The sequence below is a fragment of the Melospiza georgiana genome, chromosome 17, assembly GCF_028018845.1.
Source record: "Melospiza georgiana isolate bMelGeo1 chromosome 17, bMelGeo1.pri, whole genome shotgun sequence".
Lineage (NCBI taxonomy): Eukaryota > Metazoa > Chordata > Aves > Passeriformes > Passerellidae > Melospiza > Melospiza georgiana.
The window spans coordinates 10,613,762-10,628,098 of record NC_080446.1 but is presented as its reverse complement, the minus strand read 5'-3'; the positions used below and the strand labels follow the sequence as shown (position 1 = coordinate 10,628,098).

The window sequence follows — 14,337 nt, the reverse complement described above, 5'->3', positions numbered from 1 at the left end:
GAGCACCTGGGGATTTGATATTGACCCTTGGAGCAAGTTACCAGCTTTGTATGAGGAGCTGAAAGTCACACAGGTTTGAATGGTGTAATAACAAAATGATCACAGGGTGAAAATGTAGATTTTAGGGTTTTTGGTATGGGGGTTATGGGGACAAGATGGAGGAATCTGGGTGTGTCCAGCCTTTCTTCTTCTTCTTCTTGTTCCCCATTTTCTGCAGTGATGTTGGCACTTTGGGATTGGTGCACTGTCTAACATAGGTGATAGGTATTGGGTGTATATTCTACACTTATATTAAGTGTAAATATGATATCTGTAGTTTGTAGTATAAAAGGACAACACTGCCTCAGGGGTGGTCAGAGTGCCTGTGGCTGCCCTGCTGAGCAGATCTTGGCTAGGCAGAAAGAAAATTTTATGGATAAGAATTGATAAATAACCTCAAGACAGAAAAGTGAAGAGTCCACACTCGTTCTGCAGTTGCGCAGGCTGAAACAGAGACATCCTGCACATCTTGGGGCAGCAATTATCAACTGCAACGCCAGACCCTGTGTCCCTGGACACGTGGGGCTGGCCCAGGAGTGTGGCCAAGCAGGACTGGTCAGTGGGTCAGCACAGCCTGGCCCCTGCCCACCGCTGCTGGGAATGGGCAAATTTCTCCTTATTTTCAGCAAGACTGTAGGAAAAGAAGAGATTTCCAGCCAGGGAGCTGAGAAACCTTGTCATTCAAATCTAGCCCACTCTCTGAAGAAACTCCTTGATTTAAATGTTAAATGTGCTGCATGGGGAAGGAGGGATCAGATGGTTGCAAAGCATCTCAAAACTGCTGACAGTGTAAGGACCTCCTTGTGAGGGCTCCTGCTCCTTCCACAGTCCTTTTAATGCTTTTTGGAATTTTACTGCAGAACAGAAACCCAAGGAAGGTTTGTAGGAAGGTTTGTGCATCTTGCAGAGCTGCTCTGGGGCTCAGGGCTGTCCATATTCCCACATGACCTGGCTGGTACAGGGGTGGAGGAGGAGATGGCTTTGTCTCTTGTCCCCTTCCCAGGGTGACTCTGCAGTTCCCAGCTGCTGTGATTTGCCTGCATGTGCTGAGCTTTCATCTCTGCTTTTATGGGTGTGTTATTTGTTAGACTCTCTGGTGCAATATATTCTTCTTCTTAATGCCTTTGATGCTGCATCAGAGGCACAAAACACCTCAAGCCAATCTGGAACTGGGTCTGTGAAGAGAAAGAGCCCTCCTGAGGAGCTGGGGTTGCACTGGTGAGCAAGGCTCCAGCAGCTAAGAGGTTAATGCTGTCTGTCCCAAAATCTCTCAGTGTCACCTGGTTGTCACCTTGATCACCACACAGGTGTTGTGTCCCCAGCAGGCTGTGGGCTCCATCAGGGGTGTGTGTGCTGGGCAATGTCCCTTGCTCCAGGGCTCACCAGCTGCTCCTCTGTGTGTCCTTCAGCCCAGGGGTGGGTTTGTGTGTGGAGAGCTTGGCCACCAAACCACGTCCATCCCTGAGTTGTAGGTGCCACAGATGATGCAATTTGTGCAACCAGGGCCCATTTTTAACTCACTTTTTGCTGCTGGTCCTCTCTCAGGGTTTAGCTGCTCACAGTGATGTGTTAGAAAGTCTCTTTTCCCAGCCTGGCTGTTGAAGAAGGAGTCAGAACTTTTCAGTTCTCGTTCTCAAGGTTGTTTATTGTTTCTCACCTATAAAATTCTTTCTCTGGCCTGCTGAGGCCCATTCAGCAGGTCAGACAGAGGCACTCTGGTGTTATCTTTTTATACTAAAAACTACGTGTACATTATTTACCATAACTTCCCAATATCCATCACCTATGTTAGACAGTGAGCTCCTACTCTAAACCAACCCAAAAGTGCCAGCAGCCAAGAAGAAGAAGAAGGAGAAAGGCTGGACATGCCCAGATTCCTCCATCTTGCCCCCTGAACCCTCATACTAAAAACTCCCAAAATCTATTTTTCCACCCCATGACAAACTAATTATTATTCTACTTAGACTTTTGTGGCTTGCAGATCTTCATATAAGGTTGGTAACTTGCTCCATGGGTCATAATCAAAGTCATAGGCGTCTTGGGCTCTGTGCCAGTGTCTCTGAGCCCCCTGGCAGGGGTTTGGGCAATCCAGGACAGCCAGAGGGGTGTCCTGAATTCCAGCAGTCCTCTCCCTGCCAGCTGTGCTGGATGGAGGAGAGGCAGCAGCCCTGTTGGGATGTGGAGCCAAGCTGGGATCACAGCTGTGGGAGGTGGCAGCAGCCAGGGCAGAAGATGTGTGCAGCCTTCACGTGCTCACTTCTCAAAGGGGGACAGGCACAATTTGGTTCAGGGTTTGTAGGTCAGGTTTCCATTACACAACTGTACTGGTTGCAGCTGCCTGTGTGAGACCCAGCCTCGTTGGATGCTCCTGGTGGGGTGGGCTCCTTTCCCTGGGAATGATTCTGTGTGATCAGATGAACAGAAGGAAACAGGATTCCTCTGTTGTAGCACTAATTGGGTGCTGATGGAGGCTTGGAGTGGGATTGCCTCAGCCTGTGAAATGTGGGAAACATATCAAAAGCATTTCTTACGAACAACCGACTGGGAAAATAATCATTTTCTTCAAGCCTGTGTTTTTCCCAGGCAAAGGTGAACCCAAAACAGCTGGGGAGGGATCTTGTGCTTGATCACAGGTCCAGCAATGAGGATGGGATCTCCTGCATCTCCCAAAGCAGACACAGGTGCTGCTGGCACAAGTCACATTGAGCATGTGGGGGTCTCTGCCCATGCCTTCTTGTGTGAGGAATGTTCTACCCCTGGTTTAGTGAGGGAGAGTACAACCCTCCTGTGACCGTGCTCACAGGGGTCTCAGGCTGAGGGAAGAGATGAGGATCTGACTCCATGTTTCAGAAGGCTGATTTATTATTTTATGATATATATTACATTAAAACTATACTAAAAGAATAGAAGAAAGGATTTCATCAGAAGGCTGGCTAAGAATAGAATAGGAAGGAATGATAACAAAAGCTTGTGGCTCAGACAGAGAGTCTGAGCCAGCTGACTGTGATTGGCCATTAATTAGAAACAACCATATGAGACCAATCACAGACGCACCTTCTGCATTCCACAGCAGCAGATAATCATTGTTTACATTTTGTTCCTGAGGCTTCTCAGCTTCCCAGGAGTAAAACTCCTAAGGAAAGGATTTTTCATAAAAAATGTCTGTGACACCCTCCCACTTCATTTCACAGGAGGTTAAATGGTCCATGGTGTCTCCAGGAACAAGAACACTTGGATTGCTCTCCTCTGCAAGGGCCCTGTCCCCTTGGCTAGCCAGCCCTATTTCTGTTCATGAAGGGCTTGCTGTCATAAAGGTGTTTAGGAGGATGCTCCAGGTCTCTTCTGCTGGGTGCTGGTCTGCAGGAAAACAGCAGAAGCTGCAGGAGTTGCTCAGTTACACTCAGTGCTGGGGATGCTGAATTTTGGGGTTAGGAGCAGGAGGAGCCTGGGTGCAGCCCAGGGATGGCACAGGGCTGCACATCTGCCCATCCCCATGCCAGCTCCTGTGCTGTCACTGGGATCCACCTCTGCAGCCTGTAATTAGTGCTGTCAGCAGAGCTGTAAGCAGCCACTTCAGCATTAATTACTTTAATGAACTTACCCAGGTGGGTTGAGCTACTAAAGCATCTTGTTGTTCCTGTAAATGTTCAAGTCAAAATATTAAACTGCAGAATTGATGGGGGATTGTGCAAAGCTGGAGCCTGGATTTCCTCTTGCCTTAATGTTCAAAAATTTGGGTTATTTTAGTTAATTTGATCATTTAGTCTGTTCTCCTCAAGCAGCATGGCAGGAGAGAGTAAGGAGGCTCTTTTACTCCCCCTTTACTCCTCGGTGTAAGGGGAGCAGTGAGCTCAGAGCACTCTGCCATTCATGCCCAGAAGATGGATGTCACCATTCCTGCTCTGTGACAGCTCAAAGGTGGTCCCTGGCACTCAGGATCTTGTAGTGTTAAATATGTAATGAAAACCTCCCTGATAAGAGGGATCTGCTGGTGAGGGAGCTTTCAGAAGCAAACAGGGTGGGATGAAATGGCTCATTAACAGCACTGGCTTTACTACAGAAATAAGCAGAGTTTTCACTCTGCTCCTGCTGTTGCTAGTGGCAAAACTTAATGGGGAATTTTAATGGCTGTTAATTATTTTGCAAACTGCCATTTTATTGGGAAATGTGATACACTTTTGCAAACTGAAGCTGTTCTCCAGTGGTGCAGAAAGGAAAACTGGAACTCCTCTGAGCTGCCTCTTGCTGCAGAGGCTGGGGGAGGTATTCCACTTGCAATTCTGACCTGGAGATTTGTCTTTTATCCCAGGATAAGAGTCCTCTCGCAGGGATGAAGTGAGAGAAGTCAACAGATGGTTGGACTTGATGATCTTAAAAGTCTTTTCCAACCTTAGCAATTCTATGATCCTAAGTGGGGTATATTGTGCTGTCTCTGCTCCCTGCTGTTGCCTGTAACTCCTTGTTCCCAGCATCAAGGAGCTGTGCCTTCAGTGTTCAGAGATACTGCTCTGATGAGTGGGGTGCCTTAAACCTGTGTGGGAGCTGCAGGAATGACGTATTTTTTAATTTGGTGGTTTGGGCTATGTGTTTTGTTAATATACATTACAACAATAGATTCAGATAATGCATAATACATATAATTATAATAAGCTCAGCGTGTAAACACAAAGCAATGAATTAAAAATAAATAAATCAGTGTATGCGTAGAGACTGAAGTGCTCATCTCACATCAGTGACCTGGCCTGAAGCACTAAGGCAAAGCACTTTCTGGAGGAAACTTTCAGTTCTTTTCCTCTTTGAGTAAAAGGCTCTCAGGCTGCCCCAAAGGCTGGTCCTGAGCTCAGAGCTCCAGGTTTAGGTTTGGACCCCAAACCTCTCCTTGCTCCAGGGAGCATCCTTGTTGCCCTGCCAGGAAATGGAGAGCTTTTCTCTCTCTGCCCACCACGGATCTGAAGGGGTTTGCTGAGTTCAGGCTGCATTGTGCAGATGAAAGATGGGAGCTGATGGAGATGGCTTTTGAAAGGGAGGTGAAAAAGCAAAGTGCTGCCAGCCCCGTGCTCAGTTCCTTTCTTCTCTGCATCAAAGTGCTGCAAGCTCAGCAGAGGAGAGCTGGCAGCAAAAGCTGTCCTGGGCTCACAGGAGGCTCCCTTTGGTGTCTGTGCACAGGGCAGGGCTGGGTGAACACAGCCTGTCGGGCGTTTCTGTGCCTTTCTGAGGTCTGAATGACCTGTCAAGCTCTGGAGCTGCCTCCCGTGGGCCTCCCAGCAGTCACAGAGCTGCATCACCCCGCCTGGGAATGCTCATCTTCTCTGAGTGGTGGCAAGCAGAAATAACCTGGAGCTTGTGGCAGAAGTTGTTTGAGAGAGTTTTCAACTTTGTGTGATGGAACAGATGAGATAACTTTTAAAAGAAGGTGTGCACAGCACTCACAGGCAGGTTATAAACCAGGCCAGGCTGTGTGCCTGCTTGTTTTGACCAAATTGAAGGTTTTTTTGCAGTTTCTGCCTCATTTATTGCAAGCACCACTGTAGCTGTGAAAAACCTGCATTTCTGCCAAGCTCTGGTGCTAACTTTTGATTCCACTCTCACATGTATGAGCTGGGTTCCCTGCAGTGCTGAATGCCTCTGGTGATGATGTTCACAGATAAAGTTGGCTTCTCTGACCAGAATTTGTTGGTCACCAAGGGACGCTGGACTTTGGGATTGCTTTGGGATTGGAGGTGTTTGACCTGGAGGGCAAATTTGAAAGCACTGCTTTGTTAACACAAAGAATAAATTGTGGGCTGTGTGATTTGTCTGGGTGACAGGTGCTGAAGTGAAGATTCAGGGAGAAGTGGTTGGAAGGTCTGGGGGAACAGTGAGATTTGATCAGCCCTTAAAAATTGCAAACTTGGACTTGGGCATGTGAGAGTAGGGATAAAAAATTGCTGTTAGCACTGAGTTTTCAGCTGCTTTGTCCAGTTTTGAACACCAGAAAGGATGGGGGAGAGCGGAGTTTTTTGTGCTTAAAGGGCAGAGCTGGGACCTGGGCTCAAGGGCAGTGTCACAGCTGTGCCACGGACTGTCACTGTCACCTTGGCAAGGAAAGGTCCCTGAGCCTCCAGAGCCTCGGTCTAACTTGGGCTGAGATGTCACAGCTGTGAAACGAGGCAAAAACCGATTGTAAAATCCAGGAGACAGCCTGGAGCTCACTCCACTAACAGCAGCTGCACTTGGGAGATCTCTGGATGGAAGGTGCTGTTGAAATTTAAATCTCTGAAATGTGTAAGATTTCCTGCTGAATAATTGCAGGTTGCAAAAGCATTGCTAAGGATTGCCAGTGCTTCTCTGGTAAACTTCAGGTTGCTGCTTAACTTGCATGCAAGTTTTTTTCCTGTAATGTTTGATTTTGAAAATGAAACCATATTCTATCTTTATCTGATGTTAGAAAAGGGGATGTGGGGAGGTGATTTTCTGCTTTCAGAGATATTTCCCTTCCCACAGTGCACAGCAGCATGGCATTTCCAGTTAGAAACAGAGCCAAGGAGCTGAGGTTTTAGCAGATTACTCTTTGACTGCTGGCATGTCCCTTGTGGTCTCCCAGGTGGGTAATGGTGTGAGACACATCTGGGCTGGCAGCAGCTCCTGCTGTGGCACTGTCACACAGAGCTGGGCACCTGTCCTGGTGTGAAAAACCCCAATCACTTGTTTTTAAAATTTTAAAAAGTTTAATGATAATAAAATGGTCATAAAATAGCAATATAATTACAGTAATAATAATTTGGACAATTTGGATTTGACATGAGACAGAAGAAACAATTACGGATGTCCGGGTACCTTTTTCTAGGCAACATAAGCCCAAAAAAGGACCCACGTTAACAGAGGATTAACCCTTAAAAGCAACAGCCTGTTGCATATTCATACACCACATACATGATGCATAAATTCCATTCAAACACAGGATTCTGTCTGGTCAGTGTCAGCTTCTTCCTCTGCATCCTGACAGTGTCTTCAGGGCTGAGCGAGGCAGGAAGAAGTTCATTTCTTCTGATAATGGGGCAATAAATTCTCTTTCTCTGAAAGATTCAGGTGTCCTGTGGCTGCTAGCTGGTGGGAGTACCTCATTCCTTTCTTAAAAAGATATCTCACATAGATAGTTTCTATTTTAACATTTTGTTATAACCTAAACTATATTTAACACACTACTTAAAAAAATCAATACAGCATAACTTTCTAACACAGCACATATAATATTCATTTTAATGTTTGTGAAAAGCCAGTCATAAAATACTCATTTTTCACACTGGCACACCAGGCCCTTGCAGGCATTCACAGCACAGCCTGAGGCAGGAGTGCAGCCATGCATGGGAGCAGATGTGAAGGTGTGATGTGGGTCTGTAGCTCTGAAACATCTCCATCCCCATTGTACTCATCTCCATCCCCACTGTACTCATCCTGTACCAAAAAGAGACAGCTTTGGAGGTGGGGAGGGAAAAAATCCCTTGTTTTGATTGAGGTCAGAGAGTGGAGCAGGTACTGAAACAGCCAGAGCAGATGGAGAGAGCAGAGCAGGGCTCTCTGAAGATCAGAGTGTGGTGAGAGAAACAGAGAAACACAGAACAAGAGTCCTGGGCAGAGGAGGAGAGCCCAGGCTGCCAGGAGCTCTGGGATGTGGTCAGCAGGCTGTCCCTGCAGGGAATTGTTCAGCATGAACTCAGCTTGAGAAGCAGATCTGGATTTCCCCACCCTCCAGCACAACCTCTCTTCCGCTACTCTGAGTAGAAAGTTTCCTGTTTTATAATTGAAACCCTTAAAAACGTTCCTGTGGTTCAGGTCAGCATTCAGCTGCTTAGCTGAGGCCAGGGGATGCCTGAAACACGAGCTGGGGGCAGAGGCTGTTGGCTCTGGAACCTAAGAGCACTTTCAAGTGGCAATAGGAGCTATTTCCTGCTCCACAGAGCACATCAGAGTATCCTCTTGCAAATCCTGGCAGTCTGGAGGTTGGAGGGGGCCTTTGCAATCCTGCTCCTCTGATCACCTGTTGGGTTATTGTGTTCATGTGGCTGGGGAGGCTCTTCACAGACAGCTGCAGAAGTTTCCCTCCTGACACCACTGCTCCCTTTTATCTAAACACTTCCCAGGCTGTCATTTCTATTAAAGCCAATTAATTTTTATGATGCATTTCCTTTTTAGTACCTTGACAGACTTAATTTCTAATAAGATTAGTACAGACAGGTGCTGAGTGCTCCATGTCTCAGTAGATGGATTTCGGTCCAACACATCAAAAGTTGTTTCTGAACTCGTGTACAAGTGAGATCCTTTGTGCTGCACAGATAAAAGACACGTGTAGTGTTGATTCTGTGTTGCCTGAATGCATTTGCTTCCAAGAAGTGCTTTTTGTAGGGAGAAAGCTGGAAGCAGTGAGGAGTAGGAGAACAGGAGGTGCTGGTTGAGTTTCTGGCTCTTTAGGTGCCCTTTGTCTCACTCTGCCTGAAGCTCAAATTAAAATGAGATGTGTTGCTCACCTGCTTGGGCCTACCAAACCCAAAATTCCAGGTGTGAACTGAGGAGATGGGGGGTGAAGATGCCCCTTGGAGCTGCTGCTGGAGGATGTGGCTGTCCATCATCCCTCTCTTTGTGTTGTTGTTCCCTGCTCAGGCCACTGACTTGTGTGGTTCCATTCCCTTTATGAGCTCTGACACCCTAAAAGCCAGCGCTGCTCTGCTGGTGCCAAGCTCCTGAGTCATCCTTGGGAAACTTGGCCTTGGGTTGTTTGGTCCATGCCTCCCAAAGTCTGAGTTAATATCTTTTTTAGTACTCTTTAAATCAGGACTGTTCAAATAACTGCTCTGAAATGGCTCTAAAGAGAGAGGAGGCTGTGCTGCAGCCCAGGTGTTTCTGTCACGGTGATATTGGGGACTCTGCTTTCCTGGCTCCCTGCCCACAGCAATCCTGCTGAAGGCAGCTGAGCCCAAGGGTTATATAAAACACTCATCCCTTTCAAATCCCATCATCTGTTTAAAAACCATCCCAAAATGATTTATTTATTCTTCCAATACCAGATGACAAATGGGAAGCCAGGGAAGTAACCTTTGACTTTAATTTTGCTTTATGTATTTAACATTTCCAGTGTGGACCAATTTCACTGCTGGCCTGACACGAGAAGAGGATCAGGATACTTTTGAACATGACACTACATCCTTAGAAAGCTGTGTCAGAGGGCAGCATCCTCTAATTTTTATTTTCCCTACTGAAATAAATTTGGCTTTGCTTCTGCTACGCCCTTCAAGCACGGTGGCTGCAGATGGGTAACTTGCACATTTCCTTATCCCAGTAATCCCAGGTGGATGGCAGCCATTGAGGAAAGATGCTTTATCATCACTAGCACTAAGTGGATTATCAGAACTTGAAGTCCTGCATGCAGAACAAGAAAAATGTGAGTGCAGAAGGGGGGGGAAGCCAGGCTGTCCCCATCCATCTGAGAAGCTGCTGTAGGAGGTTGTCCCTTTGTAGCATTGCTCTTGTTACTGTGGTGCTGCAGTGATGGGTGAGGGTTGAAAGCATAAAGCAAAAGTGGATTGGAATATGCACAAACAGGGGGAGAAAGAATTGGACTCTGTGCATTAAATAAATGTACAACTTGTTGACTTGCTGTCAGAATAAAACTTGTATAAACCAGGCCCCCCAACCATGCAGGAGGAGCCTGCTGTGAAAAACAGGCTCCTGGGGGCTGAGGTGGGCTGTGCCCTCTTAACTCAGAAGCATCAAAGTCAGGAATAGATTTTCCTTGAGAGGAGCAGCCCCTGGGCTGAGCGTGGCTGCATGCAGAGCGCCTGCCCTGAGCGTGGCACCAAGCAGATGGGGCTCTGCTGGCCTCTCTCCAGAATTGCCAGGTTTTGTGGGGATATTATGTGTGTGCCTGGCTATCAACTGGGTGGGAAGTGTTTAACAGGCTTTGAACCTTCCTGAGAAAGCTCAGTGATCGATCAGGATGGGATGTCTCAGCCGCTGGCTCAGCAGGCAAACTGGGCCATATTTATTTTTAGGTGTACTCTGCGTTTGAAGCTGTGTGTGGCATTTTGCTTTCTGAGGGGTTTTTCTGTCTTTCAGAAAGCTTTAGGGAGCTGTGGAGTTTATCAATGGGCCAGCATGGGCTATCAGTTGTACATTGCAGGGAGGGGAGGATAAGGCTGAGTGAGTTCATCCTGTTATTGCTCAGAGTTTAGACACGCTGTAAAATGTGAGTGTCATTGTATGCTGGGCTGGGGAGCTGGCAGAGCACTCACAGCTTCAGTGCTGTTTTCCTGGCATTGTTTCTCCTGTGTAATAAATATCCCTGCACAACCACAGCAGTAAACATGCAGCTTTGAAGTGGCTGAGCTCCTCCACAGCCCCATGCCTGGCAGGCTGGGATCAGTCTTTGCAGACATTTGCCAACACCCCTGCGTGAATGTCACTACAAATAATGCTGCAAGGAGCTGCTTCTGCTACACTGGGTCTCTGAAAAAAGCTGCATTTGGGTGAAAGGGACTTGCAGCAATATGTAAAAATGGTTTATTAACCTGAGTGAAGCTTCATTTTATGCAGTGAAGTCATTTATGAACATACAGAAATTGTGCTGTCATATACACCTCACCTTTTAAAGGTCGCTTAAAAGTGCCTGGTTCACCAAAAGGTGAACTTGAAGAGCTTGGATGATTTCAAACAGAAATTGTTGAGTAAAAAAGATTGAGACAAACCTGGATTTTTGCTAAGTAATGGCCTGTGTGTGTATGTAAACTTGGAGCACACAGGTAAGCCTGCTTGCCAGGAGAGGCAGTTTGCCATTATATATTTTTGGGAGGAATCAGGACCTCCTATCAGGAAGGTGTCTGTTGGATTTTTTTTTTTTTAATCCCTCCATGATATCCATATCAGTTCCAGCTGGCTTTTTCTCTTATGAGTTATTAATGCTTGAGGTATGCAAGTGCTTGGTATAGATGGGAGTGTAACAGGACCCAGGATTTTATGGTGTAGCTTATTGACTTAGAGGAAACTGCACTAACAGAGGCTTTTTTTCCCTTCATCTGGTTTAAGAACTTTTCTGGAAAAGCTGTTTCTAGAGTAAACTCAGTGGGAAGTGACACCAATAAAAAAATGATAGCACTGCAACATCTCTTCAGAGATTGCCCTGTGAGAGAGAGAGTCGATTGCCCTGTGTTGAGCTTTCCTTTGCAGTGTTGTTTTTGCCTTTCCCCTGCTTTTTAGTTTTTGGGGAGAATAAGTGAGGCTGTGGGAGGAAAAGGAGCTCCTGAGAAGTGGTTTGCTAGGTTTGGGGAGGAGAATCTTTCTAAGGCTGCCCCAGGACAGTGTTTGAGCCTCCCTCCTCCCTGATGGAGGGAGGTTTAAAACCGAGGCTGTATTTTTACAGCTGTTGTGGGAGCTTTTTCCATTTAACACAGCGCAGATGTGAATGATAAAATAGAAATTGAAGATTAATGTACACCATCTTGCTGTGTGAGAGTTTCAATTATAGGCAGAGCAAGGAGAATAATGGAAAATACATTTGAGTGATCGCTCAGTTAATACAATTTGCAATGAATTATTCACAACAATTTGTTCACCCAGCTCTTATTGCCATCATTTTCGTTCCTTCATTTGCCATGCTTTTGGAACTGCTTCCCACAACTTGTGCTGGATGTGTAATGAAGAATCTCCAGGCACCCAGCCCTTGCTCCCCACCTGCCTCCACCCACGTGCAGCTCTGACAGGGCTCAGCAGTTTTGGCCCTGAGCTCTCTAAGAAGTTAATCAGGTGTTAGTGTGCAGCCTGATGCTGCTCAACACGCTGATGTGACCCCAAAGAGCCCCTCTGTGGGGCTCAGGGGCTCTCAGAGGGCTCATTTCTGTGCTGTTCCATGAGCGTGGGGGATTGTCCTTCCACCTGCAGGCTGAGGCTTGAGCTGACAGACGGTGATCAGCTGGTGCTGGGTGATTATTCTGTGTCCTTGGCAGTGAAGGGTTTGCTTCCTACCTGGACAGCATCAGTCATACCTGGAGGAGGGGTGGAAGGTGTGGGGCTCTGCAGAGAAGCGTGGGACACCAGCAGGGCTTGGAGAGAGAAGCATTTTGCACGCTCAGGTGGCTGTGACTGATGCTGTGTGTGAAGCAGCAGAGCAGGTCTGTACTGCCACAGGTGAGGGTCCAGCTCCCAGCACTGCACAGCAGCACAAATGAGCCCACTCTTCCTATTCTTTGGGCACTGGATAACCCACAAATGCACATTTTCTCCTGAAGCTTATCAGAAAGGAGGACTTGTTCTTCCTGGATGTTTGGGAAGGGCTGTTCTGGGTGGTGGGCATGGAGAAGGTGTCCATGTCCTCCTTCCATGTGCCTCTGCAGCTCACAGGGAGAGGGGGTGATGGAGCTGCTCTTTGCCACCCCATGCCCTGCTGCTGGGCAGGAATGGGGCTGAGTTCTGCTGTGAGCTTGGGCAGGAATGGGGCTGAGTTCTGCTCTGAACTTGGGCAGGAATGGGGCTGTGTTCTGCTGGGAACTTGGGCAGGAATGGGGCTGAGTTCTGCTGGGAACTTGGGCAGGAATGGAGCTGAGTTCTGCTGTGAGCTTGGGCAGGAATGGGGCTGAGTTCTGCTCTGAACTTAGGCTGCTGGGCAGGAATGGAGCTGTGTTCTGCTGTGAGCTTGGGCAGGAATGGAGCTGTGTTCTGCTCTGAACTTGGGCTGCTGGGCAGGAATAAGGGTTTGTTGCTGCCTGACCTGTGCTCCCCTGAGCCCTGAAATGCAATCTTCAGTTTGGGACTGGACAGAAAGCAGTCTGATCTCTTCTTCATGCCTCGTTTGCCTGGACTCAGTGGTACCACATCCATGCCTGGCTGCATTATGTGACTTTTCTGAGCCCTTTTCTGGTGTCCTGTGGCTGTCAGTCCTCAGTGTTTTGGGAGGTTCTGGGCAATAAGGTGAGCCTGTCCTGAGGGCAGAAGGGAGCCAAGGGGAGGTGCACTGGGAGCACAAGGGCTGCTGCAGGGGTTAGGGGAAAATTCAAAGCTTCTGTAGGGTAAGATTAAAACTTCTCTGAATCTTAACCCTTCAGGGCCTCTTACAAGCTCTGTCAAGCTATGATCACAGTGACACAAACCCTGTAACAAGCTGGGATTTATGCTGCTGCTTCTTCCCATGGAGAGACAGCACTTACAAGGTTAATTTGCCAGCATCTACTTGTCCAAATCTCCATAATCAGGCAAAACATGATTATGGAGCTGTGTGTCATTAGTACACAATGGCACTTAACTGACTGAGATTGAATTAAAACCCTAATGGCAGAGCATCCAAGGTAAATAAGAGACAAGCAGACTCACTGGTGGATGACTTGTCTATCACTCAGCTTGGATTAGGAGAGCAGGAGCTCGGGGCTGGCCAGAAACAGTAGAAGCAGAGTCATTAAATTGGATATACTGGCTGAGGTTCAGTGCTCCTATTACTGTTCAGCATGCAAGTGTTGGGGCTGTGAGTGCAGTGTAGGCGTGGGCTTCCTGCACTGGCCTTTGAGCTGGGGAAAAAAAAAAAAGGCTTTGGATTCACTGTGGTGCTGGATGAGTTTTGTCTTTGCTGTATTCTGATTTTTTTGCAGCAGTTTCATCAAGCAGGTGTCAATGCCTTGAAATTATTTTCAGCAAAAGTAAATGCAAGCATTCATTTTGAGTTGGGTGAAACAACTCTGTGATGTGAAGTGTTTTATTTCACTTCTGTCTGGTTTTGCCTTCCTTTGTGATAACGTCAGAGCAGTGGCTTCCAATCAAAATTTCACTTTGCTTTCCATTTGCCTTTCTTGTAAGTGCCTTTTCCAGATCTTTTAAACAAAGCCTCATAAATCATCCCTGATGTCGTGGTGGGTGTGTTTTCCATGTTGTGTTTTGCGTGCCAGAAGTGTCCCCAGGGACAGCCCTGCAGATGGTTCTCCCTGTGGATGTGCTGGGGAAAGAGCTCCCTCTGACAGCAGGGATCAGAGGCTGCAGGATGCTCTGGAGTGAGCAGCCTTGCAGTATTTTTGATTGCCAGCTCTGAGGAAAGTTATTGCCCTTTTAGCTCTGTCAGTGATCCTGGCTGTGCAGCTCTGGTTGCACTCAGTGCCTGCACGCCTGCCATCAAATCAGATGTGATGTATCTGCTGCTGCTCTGGCCCTGGGGAGATGATTATGAACCTCTGGCTTGTGCTGCCAGTGACATTTGAGGTAGGAAAAGCATTAGGTAGTGACATCTCTGGGGAAAAAACAGGGAACGAGCAAGGCAACAACAGAAAATGGCATGGATCATCAAGATCTGTC

The 14,337-nt window shown here is 47.3% G+C and overlaps 1 protein-coding gene across 1 annotated transcript in view; it reads left to right on the top strand.

Moving 5' to 3' along the window:
* PPP1R16B (protein phosphatase 1 regulatory subunit 16B) overlaps positions 1 to 14,337 on the top strand; it is a 64,631-nt gene that overhangs the window by 35,539 nt on the left and 14,755 nt on the right. The window lies entirely within an intron of this gene.